The sequence below is a fragment of the Microtus oregoni genome, unplaced genomic scaffold, assembly GCF_018167655.1.
Source record: "Microtus oregoni isolate MIOR12 unplaced genomic scaffold, Mior012 000040F_ref0000088, whole genome shotgun sequence".
NCBI lineage: Eukaryota > Metazoa > Chordata > Mammalia > Rodentia > Cricetidae > Microtus > Microtus oregoni.
The window spans coordinates 16,599,980-16,617,435 of NW_024543207.1; the positions used below are offsets into that span (position 1 = coordinate 16,599,980).

At 43.5% G+C, this 17,456-nt stretch overlaps 1 protein-coding gene across 4 annotated transcripts in view; it reads left to right on the forward strand.

The window, feature by feature from the left end:
• Nucleotides 1-17,456, forward strand: part of Sema5a (semaphorin 5A) — a 432,322-nt gene that overhangs the window by 81,133 nt on the left and 333,733 nt on the right. For 3 of the 4 annotated variants that reach the window (XM_041632016.1, XM_041632017.1, XM_041632018.1), the window contains exon 2: nucleotides 14,655-14,751. The exons of the other annotated variant lie outside the window; for it this stretch is intronic. The gene's annotated coding sequence lies outside the window, so the exon portion shown is untranslated. The remainder of the gene's footprint in view (nucleotides 1-14,654; nucleotides 14,752-17,456) is intronic. 4 annotated transcript variants of the gene reach the window in all.

The following is a 17,456-nucleotide window of genomic DNA, read 5'->3' on the forward strand; positions in this document are numbered from 1 at the left end:
GAACTAATAAATGCTGAGCCACTGTTTCCAAGGAAACCATGGGGTTAGAATGTCCACAGAATTTGTACAAAAATTGAACACCAAATAGTCTATTTGTGGGTGTTTTTGTTAGACATTATAAATACACATATGTATAGTGCTTGTGCCAATGTTCATGTATGTGGAGGTCGGAAGAATACAAGATGTCTTCCTCTATCATGGTGGTCCCCATTATTCCTTTGAGACAGAGTCTTTCACTAAGCCTAGAGTTTTCCCTTTTCTTCAGGGTAGACCAGTTGTCCAACAAAACCCAGCCATCCTGTCTCTGCATTCCCTAGTGTGTGCTGAGGTCACAGTTGTCTATTCACACCCAGTTTTGTGTCTGGGGTCCTCTCTTTCCCAGTGACTTCTTTCTCCAGTCCTACATAGTGGTTTTTTCTTTTAAACCTTATGGACAATTGAATGATATTACTACTTGAATGGCACTTGTTTAGCATTCATTTTCTTGGTAAGGGACATCAAAGACTTTGTACTCAGGAATGCTAGAACACATAGCAGCACTGTTTCTGTGCCACTTAAAACAGATTAATCAGTAACAAAAAATTCTACCATGAGTAGCTAGATCAGTTGATAAGATGCTTGCATGCAACATTTTATCTCGAGAGCTAGGAGCAGTGATGCTTGCCTGTCATGCTAGTTCTATGGAGGAGGGGATGGACAAGTTGCAGGAGCTTGCTAAGGAGCCAGCCTTGCCTATTTGATGAGTTTCTGGCCAATAAGATCCTGCTTTGAGTAGGGTCTGGTAGTGCCTGTCTTTTATAACAGTGTTGATTAGGAAGAGGCAGATGATCTCTGTGAGTTCTAGGCCAGCTAAAGCTACAGCCCTATAGTGAGACACTATCCTCAAACAAACAAACAAACAAACAAGCAAAAATGAATGAACAAACAAACAAAACCCCATTCTTAGAAAACAAGGTGACAACATTTGAAGAATGATACTCAGGGTTAACCTTTAACTTTCACACACATGGGTATCCACATATATAAACAAGGATAAATTCATACGTGCACGCACACACACAGTGCAAGCATAACTGAGCAGATCTTGGGGCCTTGGCTCACTGTATCAGAACAGGGATGAGGCGGCAGAGAACTTCACTTAGAGCGCAGCTCAGATGTGCACTTGGAAGACTCACACTGATTGTGCTGAGATTCTCAATGACTGACTGGAAGTGGTTCAAGTTGGATTGATTTGGAAGGAAACCTATTTCAGTTCACAGATGAATCTGTAAATACAGAATCTGTGGGTAAGGAGGACCTGCTGTATTGCCTTTTCCTGCAGTGAAGTTCAGTTACTCTGTGAAATGAACATTTAGAGATACCGAGGAGGGAAGTCTTGCCCAGATGTAGGAGAGCAAAGATGTGTATTTCCAACCTTAGCCTTGGTCACTGGAGCAGCACCTGAGGAGGATCATATGGGACTCACTTTGAATCCTTTGGTAGATCTCCTGCCTGAAGCAGCTCTCAGCACGCTCCTTCTCCCTGGGTGATGAATTCCACCCCTCTGGAGAGGAACCTGAGCTCTACAACCACTTTCTGAACCTCCACTCTACTTGAGCTTCATTGCTTCTACACCGGCCTGCAAGGCAGTGGTGCACTTAGCAGCATCTTCAGTAGCATCTTCAGGAGCTGACGAATGAGAGACGTTGGGTACCTTCTGTTTTCCAGTTACTTCCAGTTTCTTCTGTTATGAGCTTCCTCTAAGGGGGATGTGGGTAAAACTAGAAGAATTTTGATTTAGTACAGGGTAAAGACAGTAGCCAAAATTGAGGGAGCCCAACATGACTTTGATCTCAGGTAGCCCTGAGACTTCATTCCAAACATCATGCCAGTCTCTCTGACTTGTGCAGAACGCTTAGGGGAAGAGACGGGGTGGGGATCAGAGATGTGGTGTGTTTGGCTCGGAGAGCAAGCATTGTCAAGGGTTATAGAAAGCTGACTGACTCAATTAGTGCTTCCCCCAAACCGTGGCTTCTGGTGATCAGCAAGAGCAGCTTTGGAATTCCTGCATAGCATCTATCCCCAGGCAGTGAGCTGTCCTTGATGATCATGTCTCCGTCAAAGCTTATTGGAGCTGAGTACAAAGGGACTCCCTCTGATGATGTCAGCCAGAATGGAGATGTTTTCTGAGCAGTGGCAGTTTGTGGTGCGAGTGTCCTTGGAGGAACAAAGCTCTTGCCATGGAGACACCTCTCTCCTTGCTTTCTTTAAAGGGTTATCTTAGCATTAGAAGACATGCAAGCCACCCTGAGCTGTTACAGTGACAAGCAGCAGAAAACAGATGGACAGGCACGTGGAGATGGTGACAGATGAGTCTGTTTATGGCCAGAGGTTCTCTCGTGATACCAATCCTATTAACTGTATTTCCTGAAGATTATTCTCTTCTTCTTCTGTTACTTGCTATAACCATAACTGACATTTGCTTTTCATACCTTTCTCCCTATCTGCTCAGAAAGTGACAGGTCTGTCACCCTTGACCAAACAAGAGAAGGCGGCAAAGCAGCTGGTACTGTCTGAGATTCCTATCAGAGGGGGTTCAGGAAACTGCTCATTCACTTCAGAATTGTTGTGTTTAATTTTTTCTCTCTCAGCTGCTGGTGTAGGACTCTATGTACCCTAGAATATGAAAACAGCAGAGGACAGATTTGGAGGAGCAGGAGGAGGCTTATCAGTGGTTGACCAAACACTGTATCATTGCTTGTGGCCCAGCAGTTACCTTAGCAGTCCTTGAACTGTGCAGTTGTCCCCCAAGTTTCAGGCTGTTTTTTAGACCTGTATCTCTTTGGCAGCACTTAAAAATAGGTTGTGAGTTAGGCCTTGTCAACAGCAATGACAGCAGCGCCCTGGGCAGAGCGATCAGATGCACACCAAGGAGGAAGCAGCCCACAGGGCAAGCGTTTTCTTTCCCCTCCTATCCCCTTCCCCTGTGCTCTCAGCTTTCTGTTTAAATGTGAGCCTTTGTTTATTATTTAATTTCCCCAGTGTTTTTGGTGACTGCTCGAACAATAGGATGGTCTGTGAGATTCCCTAGTTTCTCTCAGGGGACGCGTGAGGAGAGATGGACAGGTTTTATATTAGCAGTCTGCTGAGTTGCTGGGTGTCTGCTGGCCCAAAAGAAGAGATGGATGAGAAGCGTAATGTAGCTCGAGCCTTTTAGTTTAACACTCGAGTTTATATGGCTTGCGAAAGTGATCCCAGAACAAAGGCAATTCTTTGGACTGCAGTAGCTTGGCTTTATTTCCTCACTATTGTTTCCTCCTCTTCCTGAGAGTTATATGAGCCTTTCTTTACAGCTCTAGGGTCCAGGCTCAGGCGTACTACTCTTGTGGAATGCTGTTGTGTCTTACAGCTAAAAAGTGGTTCATGGGCATTGTTAACTGTGAATGAACCAAATGAAACACACAATAAAGTCAAGATTAAGAAACACATTTGGAATAGAGCACAGGGTCCTTAGAATATTGCAAGAACTTTTTGATTTAGTGACTTATATAGTAATGTCTGTTTAATTTCAGTAGGAACGCATGGATTTCTTCCAAAGCCACCCGTACAACTGAACCTGGACAGTGAGCAGGAACTGCCTCCAGACTTTTATATCTGATATTATCCCAAAGGACCAGAAGCAGCGTAAGCGTGTCTTTTATGTGTAGCCCGCTAGGAAGAAGCATGGAGGTTGATGAGTACCTTTGGAGGGGCACCCAGATAACGAGAGTTGGATGATTTCAGAACACTGGTGTGTGAGAATCCCGAAGCAGACAGTGACAGAGAATAGGAGCCCCAGAAGCAAAGTTAGAAGTTTGGAGCAGGAGTTAAGGTCGTTTGTGGGAATGCTTGCTTCGTATGTTCAACCCCAGAGTTGCAAATAAAAACAAGCAAGGATGAAAAGCCTCGATGTTATGTTGACATCCGTGGCCACTCTGGAGTTACTCTTGTGACAATGAATATCATTAGCTGGAGTAATTTTTATTTATCAGTTATCCTGATATCTATACAAATGAGTTTGCTGAAGGAATTGTAAAAGTTGGGCAAGAAAGCTTTCCAAAGCTAGTGTTTATATTACTGGAAGGACATATTTTCTTACCAGATGCTAGGGCCAAAAAGTGATTCTCAGTTGTCCTTTGTACATCATCATGTGACAGCTCTGGGAAGACCCCTGGTCACAGAAATTCTCAGTTCATGGAGGATATGTCCCCAAGAGCAGGGGGTCAGTCTGTTCTTACATCTATCAGACTTGTGGATGATCAGAGGAGAGAAATTGGTTCTGTTCACTGGAAAGTCTGCTGGGAGTTGTAATTTCATTCTTAAGTGGATAGGATACAGCCCCACATTAGTGAAAGCAGGTGCACCCAATACTTGGTACCCAAAGCCTCTTTGGAGAATAGAAACACTTGGGCAAGGCAATAGGAAAGTTTTCCTTCATGCCAAGGTAGGATCAAGCTGAGACAAGAGCCTTTGAGGTTGGGATCTGGGTTTTGTCTCATCCTCTGTGACAAATTAGGTTATGCTCAGCACATGTCTAGGCAATCTTTAGATCCCACCAGGTTCTCTCTGTATCTCTGTGATGATACACAGAACTGGATGAACTCATGTCAAACCAGAAGGGTCCCTATGGAGATGTATTCTAGGGGCGAGCCATGCAGTGGGTATTTGCATCCATCTCGAGAGGCAAAGTGGCAGTCTCATCATGCCATCTTCATTGAACTCTAATGTTTATTTCAGGCTCCAATGGTTTTCCTTGTTGATAAACAATAAGTGTTTGCATTTATGGAATGCAGTACGATCTTTCCACGTATGTACTCACTGTGTTATGATCAAATCGGAGTTCTTGGCTTCTAGGCACTATCTATTTTCTTTTCTCTTCCAGTTGATTCGAACTGTTCTATCCATGACTCTTAGTTATTGTCACCTGCCATGCTTTGGATGCTAGAACTAAATCTTCTCAAGTCTATGTTGCTACCTCTCCACCCTTATCCAGCCTCTCTCTGTCTTCTTTTTAGTCTTTGACAACTACTATTCTACCCCATACTTCTGTAATTATCTTTCTTCTAAACTTGCCCTTGGAAGAATGTGTGATGTTTGCCTTTTTGTGCCTAGTTTGCTTAGCTCCTCCAATCCCCTTTATTTCTCTCTTCGATGTCACAAATGATAGGAGTCACTCTCTAATGACTGAAGAATAAGTATTCCAGGATCTGATATGTAGAAATTCGGTATCAATTAGTGGAAGCTTGCTCTATTTCTGTTTCTTGTGATTATGAAAGCTCCTTCACTACATGGAGGGTTTAGATGTCTCCTCCACATACTGATCTCCTTCTCTTTGGATGCTTGGCCAGTAGTGAGAATCCTGGGCCATGTGAGACTGGTAGTTTTAAGGACCCTCCATGCAGTGTCTTATAATGACCACACCTGGGCTGAAATAGAGAAGGAAATAAGCAAATCCTTGTGAGTCACATAGAGGAGCATCCCTTCCTCAGAGTGTTTGAATTCAGACCTGCAGCCTTTGGTTTCTAGGGAGGGTATCAGATCTGCTCAGAATCTTCATAGTGGATTCTGTTGTATGGGCAGATGGCATCATGGGTAATCAAAGGCAGATGACATAACTGGTTTTGAACACTAGTGAAGCTGCTTGGTGTCTTCATTTGGAAGAAAACTTCAGTACAATTGGTACCAAAATGGAAGACATGACTCAGAGCCAATTAAAAAAAAATGTTTTTCTTTGTTCCCCTACAAGTGTAAACTCAAAACATGGCGGCGTGTATGGGAAGATAAGGCACCAGCTGGTCTATTGCAAAATAGCCTGTTTCTTATTTTTATCCCTAATTTATGTTGAGAGATGACAAAAAGAACAGGATCGCATCTTTGGCGAGGCAAAACACCCATGTAGTGTTACAGTCTTGATAAAATGTGAGCAAACATTGGGGTGGAATAGCTCTTTTTCCGAGTAACTTGGCTACGTGCAGCAATTCCAAAGTGAGAGGAATGTATGAATTTTCATATCTTTGCAGAGATGACTGTTCTGGACAGACTTCTCACCGTAGGCTTGGCTGTGTGCAAACATCATGTCACTTCGTCTTCCAGGCAAAATCATTTGTGAGCTCAGACTACCTTATCTACATAAAGCAGTGACATGTGGGTTCACACCCAGAGACAAAGAAAGGTACTGATGAATCAGAGCTGACTGTACACAGGGCCAGTTAGTCTTCATGGGTTTGGATTGTCTTGCTGTACACAGCGTTGAAGGAAAGCGTCCTTTTAATTCTCTCTGCTGAGTTTGTAGCAAGGAACTTCTTAAAAACCCCCTGCTTGTTATTTTCGTAGGAAAATGTTTAACTGAATGATTTAACAGTTAGCATTTCATTCACAATTCACTGGAAATCTCACAGCTAGCCCACTTCCCAAGGCTAAATAAGCCTCCATTTTCCTTCAGGCCCCTAGCAGCAGACGTCTGTCTGCCTTCTGTCTGGCTTTGCCTGCTATGCGTTTACAGGTTGCTGTGACTGAGATCCATCTGGACTAGTTCCTTTCTGTTTAGCATAGTTTTGTTTAGTTTTTCAGTGCTGAGGAGGCAACCCATGACCTTGTGCCTATGAGGTGAATACCGGGCCGACAACTTGTAACCTTCGGCCCCGAGGAGCTGGATCTTGGAGTTAGCATCTCCTGTGGCTGCAAACCACAGCTCACAGCCTGAGCCTTGCTGAAAGTGTTGTTCTGAATCTGAACACTCAAGAGACCACAGCACGGATGGACCTCAACCTCCCTTCTCTTTTTGAGTGTTGAGATGCTAGCCTATAAGAATGGATCAATTTAGTTGTCAAAATAAAAGCTGAGAGTCCAATTGCCCATGCAAATTAACCACTTTGTGCAAACACTTCAAAATTGCCTGCATGAGAAACAGGCTTGCTCTTTGGAAATTTGGCGGATAGTAACCTAAATAAGGACACTGTTATGAAACCTTGATGTCCTCAGAAAGTCAATTTTGAATTTTTTTTTTATTTTGAACAGTGACTTGATCTTTGGGAGCGTGTTTGCTTCAAAAGCATTTTTTGCGCCCCCCCCCCCCCCATTCCGCCTATTCCCTTGCCTTTTTTTGCAGCCAAGAACATAGCTCACTGCATTGCCCCATTGGGAGGCATTCAGTAGCAAGTGTTTTTCTCTAACTTTATTCCAGCTATTGAGGCAATGTGCTGGTTCCAGGGTCAGCAATCACCACCGGCTCCAAGTGCTCACGAAAGGGTAATCTTCAGGAAGACTAAGTGGAAAACAATTGGATTTCTTTCTTCCTGAATGTTCTCAGGATTGGCTAGGGCTCTCCGAAAGGAAGTTGTTTCTTTGTGCGGGTTCTCAGTCTGTGTTTATTGTGTGTAAGTCACTATGTGCTGAAGAGACTCCTCTCTAATAGAGGGAGGCTGGGCCTGGGTGTGAAGACTCAGAAAGGAGGCACACTGCTCCGTGCTGTGCACCGCACTGTTCTGATACAGCGTTCAGCAGTGCCCACCGTTCTCTCCGGAAGCTAGGCTTGCTCTCTGGTCTCTTCCCCCACCCTGGGGTTGGTATTAATTCTATGACCTTGGCCTGGGGTTACATGTAGTCACGTGGGACTGTCCATGAGGCCTTAGTTACCTTTGGGGCTGGCCTCCAGGTTTGAAAGGCATGTAAGATAATGACCACGCAGATTCTTTATTTAATGGGTTTTAAAGATAAAGTATGGGGTTATTTTTTCAAGCAAACAGTGAACTGGTTCCTAGGGAGACTGTTGTAATTTGGTAAGGCAGATTTCCAGAAGGGGAATTCCTGGAGAGCATTCAAATGTCCCCTATGGCTGTGGTCCTTTGCATGTGGTTCTTGCCCTTGCCCTATCTTGAAATAAATGTAATATGTCTGGCACAGGTAAGCCGCTGTGCAGAGGGAAACATGTGTTTGCTGTTTTAGATGCAGAAATCTATTAATATCATGCTCACATCTTTATTTTAAATGCATATATAATACATTTTACCTTTGTTATATAAGATTTCTGTCTTCCCAAAGCCTGCTTTGTGTTTCCTTTGAGTGTCTTTTGAAGACAGGGATATTTTTTTGAGAATGAAGGTGGGAGAGACAGCTGGGAGAAGCTCTGCCAGGGGAAGTGTAAGCTTCAGAGGTCCCATGACAGAGCCTTCACTCCTGCTCCTGGAGTCCGACCTTAGCCATCTAATATGTGCGTCGAAGATTCTAGTTAAGAAAATTGTACAATAATTGAGATTCATGTCAAATTGTGGCTGCTGTTGTCAGTCAAAGCCAGGGACTTGAGATTATAGACAGGGATGCCACTGTAGCTACCCCTCCACTCTCTTTGTTGTCTATTGCATCATATTGGAAACTTCACATGTGCACACTGAAATTTAGTTTAGTAAGTAAACAGTGGAAACATACTTTATCCTGAGAAAGTATTTGAAAGGGCTGTACCGTGTTGGGTCTTCTACTGAGCCTCTGCTTTCCCCTTTTACCTTTCTCCCTTCCCCTCATCCATTGTCCTCTCTGATATATTTTTTTTTTATCATGATGGCCTGTGCTCTGTTCTCTTTTTATGCTTTTTTTTTCTTTTTTTCTGGAAGGCTGCGGATTCTAATACAGCACCCTTCTCTCCTTAAGCACCAATGGCTGATTTCCCCAAGTCCTGTCTAGAAGGATATGCCTTTCTTTAGAGATGCGGTAACGTCACACAGCCAGATCCAAGAGTGTGAACAAAATGTTAGTGGCATACATAGGCCTTGCCACCCCATCTTTCTCATTCCATCACCTGTCAGCTGCCTGCAGGCTCCTCACAACCACAGTGCCTTCTGGGTGGATAGTGGGACACTGTCCCCTGCTCGATACTGCTCTCCCAAAGACTCCCTCCCTGTGTCTTAGCCTAGCCTTGGGTCCTGGGCTTCACATGATCCATCATAGCCAAGTCCATGGCATGGGAACTCACACAATGGGAGAGTCTTGCCTTTCTCTCACTTCACATTGCAGTTCCTGGATAGAAGAGTCAGAGCCTCCTTGTCAATATTACTGCAAAATTCAAGGGCTTTCGTTCCTGATGCAGTATATCCTAGGTTTATTGATAGCTATTTCTGCATAGCTACTTTTTAAAAATAGACCACAATTGACAGTCCTATTTTAAAATACTTAAAACTCATTTTAGGTAGTTAATGTCTATATCTAAGGAGGTGGTGTATATTTTGTTTGGGAATAATGCCAATTTGTGAGCTTTAGAGGCTGCTCTTCCAGCTCCAACCTACGCAGCTGGCCAAGGACCCTGGTCACGTCTGCAGTGAAGCCTATGGCCATTCCCTTAATAGTTTCCTTTTCCCCAAACCTTCTGATTCCAAACCTGACCTGTTTCTCCTGTGTATTTTACATTTCTATCTAGTCATAAAAATACAGCCTTTCTTTAACAGACAAGGTCTATTAATTTGAGCCTTCCTTCTTCAGTGTGTTTCTAGACAGGGGTTCCCATGTCTAACTTGAGGATCAGTGAATTTTTTCTAGAAAGACTCCCAGGACCTAGAAAAGCAGTTGGGTACATGGCTGTGGTTTATTTTGTCAAAGGAAACAAAAAATGTGCACTAGGATGAACCTGGAAGAGATGAGCGTATCTCTGATTATCTTTCCCAGTGGGGTAAAGTGGACAGTGTTTAATTCTAGTACAAAATAGACTGTGTACAAGAAGTAAGGTCCTTTCCCTCAAAGAAGCAAACCCCTGTTCTTGGTTTCCAGGGTTTTATTGGGCATGGCTCAAGTAAGTATGCCTGATTGCCTATGTGTTTGACCCTAGTCCACAGCCCATACTGAACTCATACCCGTGATGTGTGGCACAAAGCCCACACTGTAGACCCATTGTTAGCATAGACTATCATTACAATATCATGAAATTCAAAGGGACTCCTATAAGGCAGAACACCCGAAGAGACCAAAGTGTACCTCCAAGGAGCTGATTTGAGTCAGAATTTTCTCTGCAATTTGCAACGTTAACAGTTTATATATATATATATATATATATATATATATATATATATATATATATATCTTCTAGTAAGGAAAGGTCTCTTGTTTGGCCTCTGGCCTGCCTCATGCTTCCCTTTCTGGTCCTCTGTAGAACAGCTGTGTTGATGCTTTTAAAACCCCTAACATTTCACCGAGCCCCATTCCTTTCCTCTCCTTTGCCTTAAGTCTTGTTTCTTTCTGCCATTAATGTCCCCTGTATTCTTTTTGCTACCTGCCTTTCCCATTGGTTAGTATCTAGCATGGCTCCTGTGTGTCTTTTTCCCCTTGGACATGTGTGGTGGTCATTTGGACATGAATGTGGGGACACACTCCCCTGCCTGCCACTCCTTTGATGCCCCAACATTTCGGCTGCTGTCCCTCCTTGTTCCTTAGCCTCTTCTAGGAGATTCTTCTTCCTTTTTTCTCGTTGCCCATGAAAACTTGGTAAAAAGGCCACCTTTTTATGCAGGAGTTCTATCCATACACCAGGAGCAAGCAACGGTACCAGACTCTCATGCTCTGACTCAGCATGTGTTGACTGCAGTAGCTCTTGAGTTACTGCTGATGATTCTCAGGCATGACTGATGGGCTTGCTATGTGCTCCACCTATAATTTATCTAGTCGGACACACTTCATCTTTTTTCCATATTCTGACCTCTCCCTACTCCAGCTGACGCCAGTGTCACCTACCATTTCCCCCCTGGGTGGCATTTCTTGACTGTTTCATCCACAGTTAACTCTGCTTCCCTCCAGTTTCATAGTGTTTATTGAATTATGTAACAGGGGAGTCATAGGGTGTTTCCTGGGATCTCCTGAGAGCACGGCTCCTTCCTGAACTGTGTTCTAGCTCTTTCCTGTACACTGCCACCAGGAAGTGCTGTACAGAATTGCTATGGGACCTACCCACTGATGACAAGATATTGCCACTGCTCCGATCTCCCAGGTTGGGAAGTCCTAGCTTGACTGTTTCTTGGTTTATTAAGCCTCCATCTGGGAGAGTTTCTCTTAGCCATTATGATACTGAGTGGAAAGTCTGTCTATTTTCATTTGACTTCCGTTTCCATTTGATTTCCAGTGTGGTTTTAGTCTTCTGAAAACCCCAAGTTGAACTCGGCCTAAAATCTGAATTTATTTCTTGTAATTGTAGAGTAAAGGCTGCTGCTTAGCTGAACTTTGGTCTCCACAAGAATGTATAAATCCACACTACCCCCCGCTGAGCAGGGTGGTTGGAAAGAATAAAGCATATTTATGCTCAAAGCCATGTGCTGACGGGCACTTAGTTGGCTGTAATTGATGCTTGCATTTCATCTCATCATCTCCATTCGGAGACGTCTTCAGAACCATGGAGGTAGCTATGAGATGAAACTTTGGGGACAATTATTTGTGCATCTATCAGAGTTCTAGTGATAATTCTGCTCTTATATTCCTAGTGGTAGATTTTTTTTCTCCCCGTAGTTGTTCTGTTCAGCTTCAGAGATTGGATCAGGGTTGATACCACGTAAAATAAGAAAAGAGTGATGTCCTCGAGAAATTGAGACAAATTGGGTAACCGATGACACTAAATGAGGCGGGCTTGCCTCCGGGACAATATAGCCTCTTTATTTTTGACTCCTTCAGTTTTCTAGGATATCAATGAGTGATCCATGACATATGTCTTCACTGTGCCCAAGTCCCATTAGCCAGCCGGGCTTCTCCATCTGGAGGACTGTTCCTGTAATGTGGCTCCTGCTAGGAGCTTGACATGTCACTGCGGTTGCTGCACCTGAGCCCATGCACCTTGGCCCACGCAGGTGTTCCTTTGAACTGCATAAGCTCCCTAAATGCTCCAAAGCCTGGTTGGATAGTGGCCGAGCTTCTGGAGAAGGGTCTTGCTGTTGCTGCTTAGCTGACAGGCATGAAGCTAGTGGATATCCACTTCACTGACACAGGCCCAGTCAGAATGCTTCGAGTTTTACCCCAGTCCTCTTGCTGGTCTTTCTGTTCGGATATAGGTTCTGAAGGGGCTTGTGTTTTTCTCAACTACACGTGGTCTGTACATCACAGGTGGATATTCAAGGGGAAAGAGGCAGGTTTTGTAGAAAGAGTTGTTCTGCGACCTTCTGGCTGTCCTGGCTATGACGCTCCCTGTTTGGATTAAGGAGGAATGTTCTCTTCTGCATTATTTACTCTGTTTGTACCACAAGCCCTGAGTTCTTAAAGTGTTCTTTTCTGCTTCATCTTCTTTGTCAATTACCAGAATGCTTTGCTCTGAGAATGTTATTTCTAAGTCCAGTCAAAGCTCTACATCAGCTTACCTGTGACCTCTTTTGGGGAGAATTGGAGGGCCATCATATGGAGACATTTGGTTTTTCAAGACAGACTGGGCAGTGGTGACGCTTTCCTTTAATCCCAATGCTCAGGTGGCAGAGGCAGAGGCGGATCTCTGTGAGTTCAAGGCCAGCCTGGTCTACAAGAGCTAGTTCCAGGACAGTCTCCAAAGCTACAGAGAAACCCTGTCTCGAAAAACAAAAAACAAAACAAAAGGACAGGGTTTCTTCACATAGCCTTAGCTGTCCTGGAACTAGCTCTGTAGATCAGGCTGGCCTTGAACTCATGGAGGTCTGTGGGAATAGAAAGATTGTGATGTAATGTTTTTTTTTTCCTTCCAGAGTTGGGGACAGAATTTAGGACCTTATACTTGCTAGGCAACACTCTACTACTGAGCTAAATCTTCATCCATCACGTATTTTTCATTTTAGTCCTATGGGTTGTCCTGTAATTACTAAACAAAGTCACAGATCCAGAGTGGGAAGCAGTTGAACTCTCCAATTCTGTTAGTTCAACCTAAACTACATCTAAACAAGCGCATGCGGGGAAATTTTAGTAGTGATGGTTATAAAGAAGATTGTCGGGCTCACGAGGAACAACTCCTGTGTCCACATGCTGTTTAATATAACACCCTAATCAACGTTCTGTTGCCACACCCAGAGGAGATTTTATTGGTGAGGAGAGAAAAGTAAGTGGAGTGTTTTACATTATTTCCTGGACTGGGCATGCCTCTTTACCTCGGGGAAAGCTCCCTGACCTTCCTTTTGGCCTCAAAAAGTTGCATCTGTACCTTATTCCTTCCAACGGATGATGTCACTGGTCATGAAGACCGCAGTGAGGCCTTGGAGTTAGTTGGCAATGCTGCAAACCAGAGTTGCACCTGGGCCGCTCTGGAGTCTTCATGACAAGTACTTCCAAATGCTGCCTTAAGTCACTTCCTCGCTTCTTTGAATTCTCCGTACTCCCCGTAGTCCTCTCCTAGAAGCAGGAAGTCTCATTGAATGGCATTATCATGGTGTTCTCCTGTTCTCTGTCCCTAGAAACCCAGGCCATCCCTAAAGACATTTTAGTGGATTACATTTTGTACACTTCCAGCAGGTCTATTAAAATGTGCGCCGTTTTATGGAGACTGGTTGGCTTTTGATCATTATTGACATGGGCCACATGGGGCTCATGGATTAGAAGAGTTGCAGAATGTTCTGGAAGGCCTTCCCATTTTCTCATCATCATTCACTGTTGCTCTCTAGTGTGTGGGTGAGGATAGAGAACACCAGTGTGCTTCCCATGTACAATAGCCAGAAACCGAGAATAGAAAAAAAAAAAAAAAAGGAGCCGTGAGGAACAAGGAAAAAGCAAGGGCAGGAGCTGGTGATCAGCACTGGAAAGGACAGATTCTTCCCTGAGAGCAGACAGATACCTTTCTGTTTAGATAGCCAGTAGGGGGTCACCTACTGCAAGCTCTTGTGTACATGTTTGGCATTGCAATATAGTTTTCCTGGTTTAATAGAATAAATTTATGAGGCAATACAATAGATTTTCTGGATTTTGGTGAAGTGAATTGATTTTGTGATACTGGACAAATTTCTTATTAAATCTTGTAAGTGTGCAGGATTTACACGTGGGTGTGTAACAGTGCAAACTCAGTCTCATGCTGCACCAACGTTTACAACCTTGTGAAGCCCTTTACTCTAGCGACTTTTATCTAAGATTTCCAATGAAGGAGCCCTTATTTTGATTTTCAAATGCTTAAAGTCATTCCAGTGACTTTGAAATAATGGCCCCTTGGGATGTTTCATGAGATTTTTTTTACGTGTTGAATCACACTAAAATTTTATTTTCTCGGGCTGGAGAGATGGCTCAGTACTTAAGAGAGTATACTGTTCTTGCAAAGGACCTGCCTTTGGTTCCCAGCTTACATAACAGGAAGTTCACAATTGCCTACCATTCTAACTCCAGGGAATCCTAGGCCTTTGTCCTGTGGGCTCCCACACTCACTTGAACACAGATCCCACCCCCCAAAGAATTCAAACTGAAATAAATCACGGAAGAAAACAATCAGCATTATTTTTTAAGTATATCTTTTTCTTCTTTTCAAGAAGAAAGCCCGGTGGTGTCTATAATCTAACTTAGCTCTCTTATAATGGTGATTACTGAACTGTATACCATGTCTCTTTCTCCTGCCCTTGTTCGAGATTCTTGTTCTGGTTGTTAGGGCATTGCCGGAACTGTCAAGCCTTTATAAGTCAAGACTGCAGTGTGTTAAGATGAGCTCACTTGGCCTCTATCTCTCTTTTTTGTCTTTGTTGAAGGGCTGGTGTTTGAAAACTTGGCGTGGGTGCCCATGTGGCTGTCCAGTTTAGTGTGATTCATGACGGAGGACTCGCGGCTGTACCCTCTCTCTCCTCGGTAAGTGAGACACTTGAGTGGGAAGTGCAGAGACCAAGAATGCCACACATTTAGACGGACTTCTCTGTTCAAAATGGTAGTAAATGACAGCTTTCAGAAGGAGAATATTTTTTTAAGGTCAAGCTGTTTGGGTCTGACTGTACTGTGAAGTCACTTGGGAACCTCAAGGCTGGTGACTCATGGCGCCTTCTAGTCACAGTGTGACTGCCTACCAGGTTTAATTTTGGATCTGGGCTGTGTCCTGGCTTATTTTGTGGCTTGTCCCACTGTCATCTCACTTTCCAATAGCGGGACTTCCTGAGGTGTCCTGTACCTGCTGAGAAAGGCCACAAATCCTCATGGTGTCCCCAAGGATCTATCTACTTCATCTAGTCTTTTCCTATTGTCCCGATCCCTGAAGCCCTTTGGTAGCATGGAGACCAGCATCTTGCCTTCCAGAACTAAACCTTTACCCGCCAGTCCTTCTTGTTGAGCCTCTAAAATCCAGCTCCATGTCCTTTCTTTGGGGGAACTCATAAGTGTTTCAGACCCGGGTAGTAACCTCTCCTGTGATACCTGTGGCCTCCTTTCAGAAGGAGGAGGAGAGGGAGGGAAGGGAAAGGGAGTGAGAGCCGAGAGAGAGAGAGAGAGAGAGAGAGAGAGAGAGAGAGAGAAGGACATTCCCTATATACACTAGTCCACTAGTCACTGGAGACATCCGCTTTATTAAATTATTTATCAACCAAGTTAAGTCTCATTGTGGACAACTTCATTCTGCTTTCCAATGAAAAGAATTGCCAATGGCATACATACATACATACATACATACATGCATACATACATGCATGCATGCATATGTACATACATTCTTTGCACTTGTCGACTGTCACAGTTATGGGACGATGTTGCCAGTTCCCAGTTGCCTTGTATCCCGATAGTTACTAAATTGATTTTAAGAGTTCAGCTTGAAGATATGAAGAAGAGTTTGACAGAGAATATAGACTCCCCAACCCCTATGAATATAATCTGCAATCCCTACATCTCACAGAAGGACAAACTGAGGATCTGGTTTTTGTGTCTTTCTGTAGTCTACATAACTCAGATTCGCATGGTGTCTGAAGTAAAACTCCAGCACCTGGGCGTCTCAGTCTCTCCTATGTGGAGAGCCATGGAGCCTGAGAGCTAGGGAGAGCCATCAAGATGTCACAGAGTTTTATGTAGCTGGGATTTGGATGTGCTGGGACAAGCACATTACAGGAAGGGTATTATCGGCTCATGCAGGTTTCATGGGTTACTGGTCCCTGTGCTGAAGGAAAGATTCCAGCTCTTGCTCCCACTCTATGAGTGAGGTGCTTTCATGGTCCTTACTTTAAAGACGAGTAAACTGAGGCCCCCAAAGAGTCAGAAATTTACCTAAGAAGTCAGAAATAGGGAGAGGGTTTGACTGATGCCAATCTAGAATAAGGAGAGACATGCACTATTATTATTTTGGTGGTGTTTTCCCGGAAATACCAGGCCTCTCAGAGGAAAGAAAAAAAATAAGCATCGAAGTGTTGATTTTTTGAGCATAATTCGAGATCAGAAATTGACAAACTTCTTTTGAAGAAGTAGGGGAAAACATGTTAGTATCTATACGTCTTAGATTCTCAGCTACATCATCTCAACTCTACAATTGCAATGTGACAGTAGCCACAGGCAATAAAGGAATGAATGAGACTGACCATGTTCCAATAAATCTTTATTTGCAAAGGCAAGAAGGAGGCTAGATGTGGTCCCCAAGCCTCTAGCTTTCTGAGCTATGATCTATGTGTTGTCTGGAGTGCTTCAAGATCTCATCACAGACAGAATGAGAATGTACCAGTCACCATTAAGTCCATTAACAAGATTTATAGAATTTTATCACAAATTTTAATGAAGCCCTGCTGTGCCTGCAGAACCTGGGTAGATATCCAGGGCTTTATCCATTGACATAGTCTATATACCCCAAGATTGCTAGGCTAAATTTTGGTACCTAAACCATAACTTTGCTCACAGTAAGACCTCAGAAGCATTACTCACTTGGCATGCTTTGTTACACATCTGGCGTGTGTAACTCATTACACAGTGAGTTCCATACTATTTCCTAATTAAACATGTTCATGCCATTTCAGCCATGTACTCTGTTCACACCACTAGATATACGTGTAGACTAGTGTGCAGTTATTTTTGGTTGTCAGGTAATTATATTGATCTATCAACTGCACTTATTTTATTAAGATCAACGACAGGTGTTTACAAGAGCCATGTATTTTAAAACAAGAAATATCTTGGCAATACTCTCTACACTTGAATCCAAATAGATGGTTCTGTTTGGTTTTTGTTTTTAGTTTGTTTTATTTCTTAAATTATTTACACATGCATACATAAGTAAGATTATACAAACGGAGTAGGTTTTGTTTGTGTCTTTGGAATAGACATATATTTGCATGTAATGACAATCAATGAAAATCGGAACCATGACTTTGCAGGAGGGCAAGGAGGGGTAGGGAAGAGGAATGGGAGGGAGCAGGGAAGCAAAGAAATGCAGCGTTGCAATCTCCAAACCTAAGGGAGAATGCAAAGGACTATTTCTCTTTAAAGTGTGCCTGACGACCCCAAGGCATGCTTGTCCGCAGTGTGTTACTGGAAGCCCAGTTACTCTGCTTCTTGGAGCACTTTAAGTCATGTTCTATTTTTTCCTGCTCATT